At 34.9% G+C, this 10,382-nt stretch overlaps 1 long non-coding RNA gene across 1 annotated transcript; it reads left to right on the top strand.

Annotated features, from left to right (window-relative positions):
- The first annotated feature begins 913 nt into the window (after positions 1–913).
- LOC145718432 (uncharacterized) lies at positions 914–10,007 on the top strand. The gene is made up of 2 exons (XR_014141804.1): positions 914–1,147; positions 9,121–10,007. It is a non-coding gene; the product is annotated as an uncharacterized LOC145718432 (long non-coding RNA).
- The last annotated feature ends 375 nt before the right edge of the window (positions 10,008–10,382 follow it).

Raw genomic sequence — 10,382 nt, 5'->3', positions numbered from 1 at the left:
GAACCATGAGAGACGATGGACTCTGAAAAACAAACTGAGGGTTCTAGAGGGGAGGGGGGTGGGAGCATGGGTTAGCCTGGTGGTGGGTATTGAGGAGGGCACATTCTGCATGGAGCACTGGGTGTTATGCACAAACAATGAATCATGGAACACTTCATCTAAAACTAATGATGTAATGTATGGGGATTAACATAAGAATAAAAAAACAAAACAAAACAAAAAATACAGGCTGCGGGGAGGTGGGGGAAGTGGGGAGATGTTGGTCACAGGGTACAGAGTTGCAGTTATGTGGGATGAGTAGGTCTCGGGATCTAATGTTCATGCATGATGGCTGTAGTTAATAACACTGTATTGAATACTGGAAAACTGGTGCTCTCATCATACAAACAAGGTAACTGAGGAGATGGCTGCAGTGATATTTTATCATGTATGTATGTTAAATCATCATGTCATACACCTTAAATAAATACAATTTTCATTCAAAATATATTTTAAAAAGAAAAAAAATATAGGTTTATAGATGTTAAATGATTTATTCAAGGTGGTTAACAGGTAGGTAGTTGCAGGACCCTGACAGGGTACACAGGTTATTCACATTTACCGCAGTGTTCTTTGCAATATGTTTTGCTTTTTCTCATTTACAACATATTTATGAAAGTTAGTACCACATTTAAGTTCTGCTTTTCAGAATACTAAGAATATTTACCTTTTTCTTACATGGAAAACTTCATACTAATTTTAAAAATCATAGTTGCTTTGCTCTAAAATGAAAGGCAATCATGCAGGAACTGAGCAGAGTAGTTTATTAAAGATAAGAATTATAGATTTTAAGAACAGATCATTCATTTTCCTATTTATATCAAGTGTGTGCTCTATTTGTGGTAATTTAAGCATGAATATTACTTAATGTGTATGAACAACCATAAATGTGTGTGTCTGTGTGTGTGTGTGCATATCTTATATTTCAGACGAAAAATTGTGACAAAATTTAGGAGATCTTATTTTCTTATAATCATGTTCTGACCTGCAGTTTCATTTACTGAAATTTTTTGTCTTCTCATGCAGATCAGTGGGGAAGCACAGGAGCTCTTTTCTGTCCGACATGGCCCCATTCGAGCGGCTAGAATCTTGCCTGCTCCACAGTTTGGTGAGTGTAGCCCTTAAGAAGAAACAAATCATTCAGGAGTTTCTCTTTTATTGGTCCTGGACTACCGACAGCAAGAATGATAACTAAAGTCTATTTTCCTCCAAGTGTCCATGCCCTTCCCTTCCTCCCCACAAGATAAACTCTTGTTCTGTCAGTTGAGATGGAAATAGGTAATCTTAACCAATTCAATATGACCATTCACATTCTACTGTGGTTTTGATTTATCTTCATCCTCTTTGATCTCGATTTAGCCTCTGACTTTGCTGGCTCTTTCTTGAAGCCTTCTTCTCTCTTGGTTTGCTTGGCATTACTCTTCCCAGATCCCTTCCTTGCTGACTGTGCTGCTTTTGTTATGTTTCTGGCTTAGCTTTCTTCTGTGGGTATTCCCCAAGTCTCTGTTGTTCTCATGTCTTTGCTCTTCGCCTTGGAGAGCTTGGTTTTCACCATTATCTCGCTCATAGAGGAGTCTGCTGTCTGCATTTCCAGTGATGTCAGAAGGACAGTATTGGGCTTTTGACCTTCGATCTCTGCTTTAAAAATGAATACTTCTTAATGCTTAATGTTGTATTTAAATATTACGTATGTTTTGTTTTTATTTAAAACTCAAATAAATGTTTAAATTAAACCTGCTATTTGGGTCCCTGAATAACTCCTGGCTCTTTAATGATCTGAGCTTTCTGTTGTGTTTTCTCATTAACTTGCCTGTGTTCACTCAGTAATGTTTTTTTGCATGAGCAATAAAAACACAGTCAATTAGATCTTTTTTGCATACTTTAAAATCTTTTAAAAAAGAGGATCTTAAAATATTTTAATTCTATTATATTTTAAAGTTTTTCCAGAAGTTGGGTAATCTTCCTTCACTGAGCAGTTAATTCTCTAAATTGGTAAGAATGCTGTTTGTTAAAACTTACTGCCATGTGCATTATGCACTAACCATATGCATAAGTAATATCAGGGATTATTTTAGTGGTTAAGTCTGCTTAATTGAAATGGAAGGGTGAAGGTAACAAGGCAATAACATCCTGCAGTGATGTAGAGACTTTTCTCCTTGTTATTGGACTATATGGTATATCCAAAGTCCAGCTGTCTCTCCTTCGCTCTCTCTCACTCTCTCTTGCTCTGTTTTTTGTTGCATTTGAGTTTTGGTGAAATCCTTTAAGGAGGAAGATTGTGGAACATCTTTTTCCAGAAGGTTTATGGAATAACCAGCTTTCTCTTTGGATGGTTGGACTCAAGAACAACTTTTTTATTAAAAGACTTTGCTATGTCTTTGTTTCTTTTGTATGTGATTCACAGAGGCCGATTTTTCTCCCTTCAGTTCATTTATGAAGCTCTTTTGTTTATGCCATTTATTAATGTTCAACTTTTCTCAACTTTTACTTTGGGCAGAAATACTTCATGAGAGAGTATAAAGCTATAAAAGTTAATATTACTAGTAGAATTTGAGTATATTTAATTTATTTTGTCTAATTAAAAAAGATTTCTCTCTACTATAATATACTTCTAAAAATACTAGATTTGAAATATTTCACATAGCTAAATGTTCTTTTATTCAAAAGTTACATATATGTCACTTTTGTTGTATCTGATTAATTTTTTAGATTTGTTTTTACTGAAGTCCTACATGTGACTGATAACATAAAATTTGTAATGGAAAATAGAACACCCCATCCCTCTCTTTTGCCCAATTTGCTTTGTGTGATCATTTTGATGGAGTAAGTCTTTTAGTGGCTTCCTGAAAAAGGATGTGTGGTAAATTTTGTTTGTCTGAAGATGTCTTTATTCTTTCTTAATTCTTGTTTGGTAATTTGGCTGGCTAACAAATACTTGTTTGTAAATGATGTTATTTGAGAATTTTGAAGGCATTGATCTAGTGTTATGATTGAAGAGTCTGAAGCCATTTTGATACCTTTTTCTTTGTTCTACGGCTTGTTTTTCCTCTCTGGGAGTTAGTAGAATGTTGGTCTTTGTTCCTAGTGTTCTGAAACTTTACATTGTTGTTTATTAGTTCATACATTGTCCTGGGCCCCTTCAATGTGAGAATGCAAGTAGTGTAGTTTTTTTTTTTTTTTAAAGATTTTATTTATTTATTTATTTATTTGACAGAGAGAGAGAGAGACACAGCAAGAGAGGGAACAAAGCAGGGGGAGTGGGAGAGGGAGAAGCAGGCTTCCCGCTGAGCAGGGAGCCCGATGCAGGGCTCGATCCCAGGACCCTGGGATCATGACCTGAGCTGAAGGCAGACGCTTAACGACTGAGCCACCCAGGCGCCCCTGCAAGTAGTGTAGTTTTGAGAAAATTTCTTAATTTTTTGATGATTTCTTCTAAGTTTTCTTTGTTCTCTTTTTCTGGTACTTATATGATTTGGCTCTTAGACCCCCCCCTAGGATGATTAATGATTAATTAAAAAAAATAATTCCTTTCATGTCCTTTTTGGGAGATTGTCTCAATGTGGATTACTAATGCTTCTATTGAATAATTCTTTCTATTATCACGTTTTTCTTAATCTTACCTTCTCATACCCAACACCTCACTCTCTCTCTCAGCCTGCTCCCCTCTTCCTCTCCCTCTCTCTTTTCTTTCTTTCTTGGTGTAATTTACATATAAATATTACCAAATAGAATCCAGTGATACATAAAAAGAATTATATATCATGACCAAGTAAGGGATATTTCAGAAATACAAGGCTGGTTAACATTTTAAAATCAATCAGTGTAATTCAAATTAATAAAACAAAGAAAATCCATATGATCATTTTATTAGAAGTGGAAAAAACCTTTGATAAAATTTGGTAGTCATTTATGATTAAAAAAACTTTCGGCAGGGTGCTTGGGTGGCTTAGTCGGTTGTCTGACTCTTGATTTCAGCTCAGGTCATAATCTAGGGTTGTGAGATTGAGCTCTGCATTAGGCTCCTTGCTCAGCACAGAGTCTGCTTGAGATTCTCTCTCTCCCTCTACCTCTCCCTCTCTTAGCTCTCTCTCTCTAAATAAATAAAGTCTTAAAAAACTTTCAGCAAATTAGGATAGAAAGAAACATTCTCAGTATAATAATAGCTAACATCATACTCAATAGTGATACATTACTTTCCTGTTGAGTTTGGGATGGCTTCTACCATAACTTCTATTTATCTTTCAGTGCAGGTCCTAGCCATTACAATAAGGCAAGAAAAATAAATAAAAGGTGTAAATATTAGAATGAAGGATGTAAAATTGTCTTTATTCATTGATAATTTGTGTATATGGAAAATACAAAAGAATCTATAAACTGTTAAAATTAATAAGTAAATTTAGTATAGCTGTTGCATACCAGGTGCATTAGATCTTTTGTGAACTGATCCCCTCACTGTGTGTTTTTCCAGCATCATTTTCAGTCATCCTTAACCAGTGTCCCTCCATCTTCCCCTTCCTTACCCTAATAGTACTCCTCTGTGATAGTTCTACTGAACTTTCATTTCCTCAAATGATCCATCCTCTTTAAGGTCATTTCGTTGCTATTTCCTTTTCTAGAATTCTCATGTCCTTCTAACCCTTTTTGCTCCAAAATCAGTGTTAATAGTATGTGCTCTCATAGGACTTACTGTTTTCTTTTCTTTTTTTTTTTAAAGATTTATTTATTTATTTTAGAGGGGGAGAGAGATAGAGAGAGTGTGTGCAGGGAGAAGGGGCAGAGGGAGAGGGAGAGAGAATCTCAAGCAAACTCTACACAGAGCATGAAGCTGACTTGGGGCTCAATGTGGGGGCTCGATCTCATGACCCTGAGATCATGACCCAGGCAAGCCGAAACCAAGAGTCGGATGCTGAATCAACTCCACCACCCAGGTGCCCCAGGACTTACTGACTTTTTTCTTTCTTTCTTTTTTTAATTTTATTTTATTATTATTATCTTTTAAAGATTTTATTTATTTTTTGACACACAGAGACACAGCGAGAGAGGGAACACAAGCAGGGGGAGTGGGAGAGGGAGAAGCAGGCTTTCTGCGGAGCAGAGAGCCCGATGCGGGGCTCGATCCCAGGACCCTGGGATCATGACGTGAGCCGAGGGCAGATGCTTAACGACTGAGCCACCCAGGTGCCCTCTTTCTTTTTTTTAGTTGCTCATTTACCTCTTGCTAGATTTTTTTAAAAAGATTTTATTATTTTTAAGTAATCACTACACCCAGTGTGGGGCTCAAACTCACAACCCTGAGATCAAGAGTCATATGCTCCACCGACTGAGCCAGCTGAGGGCCCCGTACCTCTTGCTAGGTTTGTAGTCTGTCTTCATATCTTTAGTGCCTCACCAAGTACTTGATACAAGGTATTAATAAATACTTGTTGAAATTTGCTAAATGGTGTAATCTTTTGAAAATTATGACCTGGAAGAAAAGCAAGTTCCCTTTCTGTAGGTATTCCTGTGGAAGGTCTGTCCTTTAATTAAAAATGAAAATCTGAAGGATTTGGATGACATCTTATTTCACAGAAGATCATCATTAAATATAGTATAAATGGGCATTTACTTGTGTCAGCATAGTTTATGGTTTCCTACTTCTTCATGGTCACTATCAATAATCGATTACTTTCTTAATGAACCTATAGCTTTTTATTTATTTATTTTTAAAGATTTTATTTATTTATTTGACAAAGAGAGACACAGCGAGAGAGGGAACACAAGCAGGTGGAGTGGGAGTGGGAGAAGCAGGCTTCCCGCACAGCAGGGAGCCCGATGTGGGGCTCGATCCCAGGACCCTGGAATCATGACCTGAGCTGAAGGCAGACGCTTAACAACTGAGCCACCCAGGCGCCCCGAACCTATACCTTTTTAGAATTTTTTAGACAGTGCTACAGAAAACTATGACCAGTCAATTGGTATTCTTAAATCAGATAAAAACTTATTTATTATCCTTCAAATCTTTCTAGAACTTATTTCAAGTAAAGCAAATTCTTCGTATTCATTGCACTCAGTAGCCATTGTGGTTTTTAGTATCTCAGTACCTCACATGTGAAATAAAACATATATGTATGTGTTAATGTGCAAGTTGAAATTTTATATGATTATAAACTATGTGCTAATAATGGTTATTTCCAAGGACTGGGATCAGAAAACACTTTCACTTTAATATGTTTTTAATTTCTTAAAATAAAGATCATATAAAATAAAGATCATATAATTCTAACCAGTTAAAATATTTATTATAAAAATTTAAGGAATACTAAAAGTAGAAAGTGAAAATTCACTTTGTTCTTTGTTATAAGAGATAAACCTGGGTTACTTCTTTCCTTCCCTTTCTTCCTTCTTCCAGATACTGAGCATGTATTCACAGCTTAGAGTATACATTTCCTGTCTTTTCCCCTTAACATGCATGAAATTAACTTGTCGTATTATGTCCAGGGCCTGATTCATGTTCTTTACATGTGCTGCCTGTATTGGCTCTTGGGTGTGTGTGTCATTCCTTTGTATAAACATTTATATTAATTTTAACTTTTTCCTGTAACAAGTTATGTTGTTCCATACTTCTATATGTGTATATTTAAAAAAAAATAAGGAATTATTTTCTTAGGATAACTCTTAGAAGGGAATTACTGGGTCAAAGAATATATACATGTAAAATTTTGATAATGTTGTAAAGTTGCTTCTCAGAGAGGGTATACTGACATCTATACATGAAAATTCCCTTTTTCTCCAAGTCTGTCCTCTACTGGCTATTATGAATCTTTTTAGTCTTTGCATATCTGATGGAGGAAAATCCTCTTCATTTGTAATTTTTGGTCTTTGAGTGCTAGGGAGAATGGAAAATGTTCATGTTTTTGCTGTTTATTCTAATTAATACCATGCTTGTTTGTACTCTTTGCTCTTATTGATTGAACTCTTTATTATTATTAGTGATATATTATTATGGATATGTATCCTATATACTTCATGTATAGTTTGCTATTTGTCATGTTATTTGGTGAAATCTATCAGATTTTATGTTATATGTCTTTAGTTCCACGCAAAGAAAATCTTTGCATATTTTATAGCCATGTCTAACTTTAAATCATGACTGTCCTTTAAAGTTGAATTTAATTTTTTGTTATTTGTTTTCTTTTTATATTTTCTTGATTTTTCCTTGCCAACCTCTGATTTTCATAGGTTTTTTTTGGAAATTTCTCCTTTATTATGGTCTTTCCCATACTACAGTGTATTTCTTTGGAATCACGGGAACAGTAATTTACTAATCACCTCATCCTATGCAGTGCCTTGCTTGATTATGTGGAATATGAGTAGTGACCCCAAATGAATTTATTCTGTATTTGACAGAAGAGAAACCAGAACTCTGCTTTTGTATAAAGTATTTTTATCATTTATCAGTGACCAAATGAATAATGCTGTTTTTAACTCTAATAGAGCTTGTAACTCATTTAGGAGTTATATTAGCCTTATACTCATGCTGTTTCGTTATTGGTTATGGAGAAAGATGATCATTTTGGTCTCAGACTTGAATCAGATTTCTTAGAAATGCAGATTCAATCTTATTCATTATCCTTAGGAGTCCAGTGCACTGAGTACCTGAATTTTCTTCATTTAAGAATGTCTTAGAACTAATTCTTATAAGCTAGGATCTTAGTCCTAGAAAAGGACTCTGGAGATAAAGTTTCCTAAATGTCTCCAAGCCTAATTTCTGGTACTCATCCACAATGGTAGCCAGCTTGGCTTATTTCTTCTAGATTATTTCTATTATTACTTATTGCTAGAAAGGTACTATTATTTATCATTCTGTTAAATAAGGAATTTACAATTTAATATCTTAAAGTAAGTCTGGTGGTGGGTATTAAAGAGGGCACATACTGCGTGGAGCACTGGGTATTATATGCAAATAATGAATCATGGAATACTACATCAAAAACTAATGATGTAATGTATGGTGATTAACATAATAATAAAATTAAAAAAAAAAGGTTTAAGAAAAACCCCTAAGATCCAACCCATTTTTTCCTACTGGAGTATAAATGCCAAGTAGTTTTGGAAACTTATAATATTATAAACAGCTCACCCATGCAGTCAAGAATACCAGTTGTTGCTATTTTTTTATGATATGAATGGTTAGAATTATTTTTCTAGAAACAAACATGAGCAGAATAATTCTAGAGTTGTTAAACATTTTTTTTCATTTGCTTATTTTTGTAAATTTTCACATGCTTCTAGGTGTCGAGTTTTCATTATTTTTCAAAAGGTACAACTACCAGTTTCATCCTTTTCAAATGACGTAAATGTGGTTTTTATCACATTCAAAGAAGAGCTGTTTGATTTTTCAGCTGTGTGAATTCAGAGATTTTGATTAACTTCTCCAGAAGGGTTTATTATAATTTTTTTTTTCTGTAAAGTTCTAATGTTAAGTAAATCCTGTAAACACACACGCACATACACACACACACACATACACAGTCTGTTCAGCCAAGACACCAGCAACCTTCCAAAAGTAGGCCAACTGACATTTGCTTATAGTCATCACCAGTATTTTGCAGAGGAAACAGGCTTACTGACATTTTAAATGGCCAAATTATGAGATTTAGGGCCTCCCTAATGTTTTCTGCTCTAATTACTTCTCAGTTTGCCTTGTGTATTTTTTTTTTTTTTTTTAATAACACCTCTTTATCATTGGGGCTTTTACTACTTGGAATCATTTAGGTTTTTACAAAATTTTGCTAAGCCTGTGATTTAGGTAAATTATGACTGGAAACATACATTCTGTTCCTCTTAAATTTCTTTAATGTTTTTGGTTCCAGGAGAGAATACCTGTTTTAGAAGTGCTACTTTTTTAGTTTTTTAGTTTTGTGATCTCATGGTGTTGAATTTGAGATATTGATCTAAGAGTATTCTCGGTTTATACCCATTTGAACCCTGCAATTAAGGGCTTTTCCTATGAGGGCTGTAGTGAGAGGGAAGTGTACTGAACAGAAAAGAAAGGAAGTAAATTTATAAATGAAGTGAATAATAATGCTTGATATTTTTCAGATGAAATTCTAGGTTGATTATATACATTATCATCACTTTACTGCTAGTCTGCAAAGGTGAGTACCATTACCTGGTTTGATAGGTAAGGAGACTTAAAGCTCAAAGAGGGTAATTGGCTGGCATAAAGACATATAGCTGATGGGGTAGTACAACTGGAATTTGAACTTTAAAGCTTGGCCTCTTAATCATTAGGCCTCACTGTCTCCATGATTACAGAGAAACATGTTTACCAGATCTAGGTGTTTCTAGGCTTCATCTCTTACGGAAGAAATCAAACTGTTGTGTATTCATTGAAATATGTAAAAAGTAGCTTTATTTCTCTGTATTTTCTTCCATTTTGAAAGTCTAAAGTATCTTCAGTTGTCTTAGTGTCTTCATTGTATTTGCAGTCCTTGGTTGTTTAGTCTAAGGGTGAAGAGCAATTAAAATAGTCAGTATGGGGACCAATATATAGAAAAGCCATTATCCAGTATAACTACATTTAAAATTTTAAGCTGTCAGGATAGAGTATGTCACAAAAACAGCTGTAGTCTATTCAAGTTACATTCACCTTAAATTAAATCAACTGTTGAAAAGAAATGTTGGTTCCCTTTTACAGGACTTGGTATAAACTCCTGAAAGTACATCAAAAGGGTTAGTGACGGATATCTTGAATCAGATAAAAACAAAGGTGTAACACGAAGCAACTAAATTACATGTGAGCTTAATGATTCTGACCCAAATAAACAGACTTGTAATGGAGATGCTGATGATTATCAGTACAGCTTAAACGCTTTTTACTGTAGAATTGTAAAGAAGAAGTGGGTGTCTTAGTGAATTGGACAAGTTGTGGTCTTAGAAATCTATGTTCATTTATCATAACACATTCCTAGGTGTGAAAATGAAAACTCATAATTTTCTAAGTATCGTTATTGTAAAGTAAGCCTTTAAAAATTCGTCTTTTCTTTTAAAGATTTTATTTATTTTAAAGATTTTATTTATTTGAGAGAGAGCATGCGAGAGAGAGCATGAGCAGGGGGAGGGGCAGAGGGAGAGGGAGAAGCAGATTTCCCCCTGAGCAGGGAGCCTGATGCGGGCCTCCATCCCAGGACCCTGGGATCATAACCTGAGCCGAAGGCAGACGCTTAACCAACTGAGCCACCCAGGCGCCCCAGAAAATTAATCTTTTTTGAGAAATAATTTACATATAATGAAACTCATGAATTTTAGGTATATAATTTTAGTTTTGTCAGATGGATGCAGTTATGTAACTACCACCACAA

This window comes from Leptonychotes weddellii, unplaced genomic scaffold (assembly GCF_054177405.1).
Source record: "Leptonychotes weddellii isolate Sample4059 unplaced genomic scaffold, ASM5417740v2 HiC_scaffold_1558, whole genome shotgun sequence".
Classification (NCBI taxonomy): Eukaryota; Metazoa; Chordata; class Mammalia; order Carnivora; family Phocidae; genus Leptonychotes; species Leptonychotes weddellii.
Note: the sequence above shows the minus strand (reverse complement) of the source record. Positions and strands in the feature narration are given on the sequence as shown.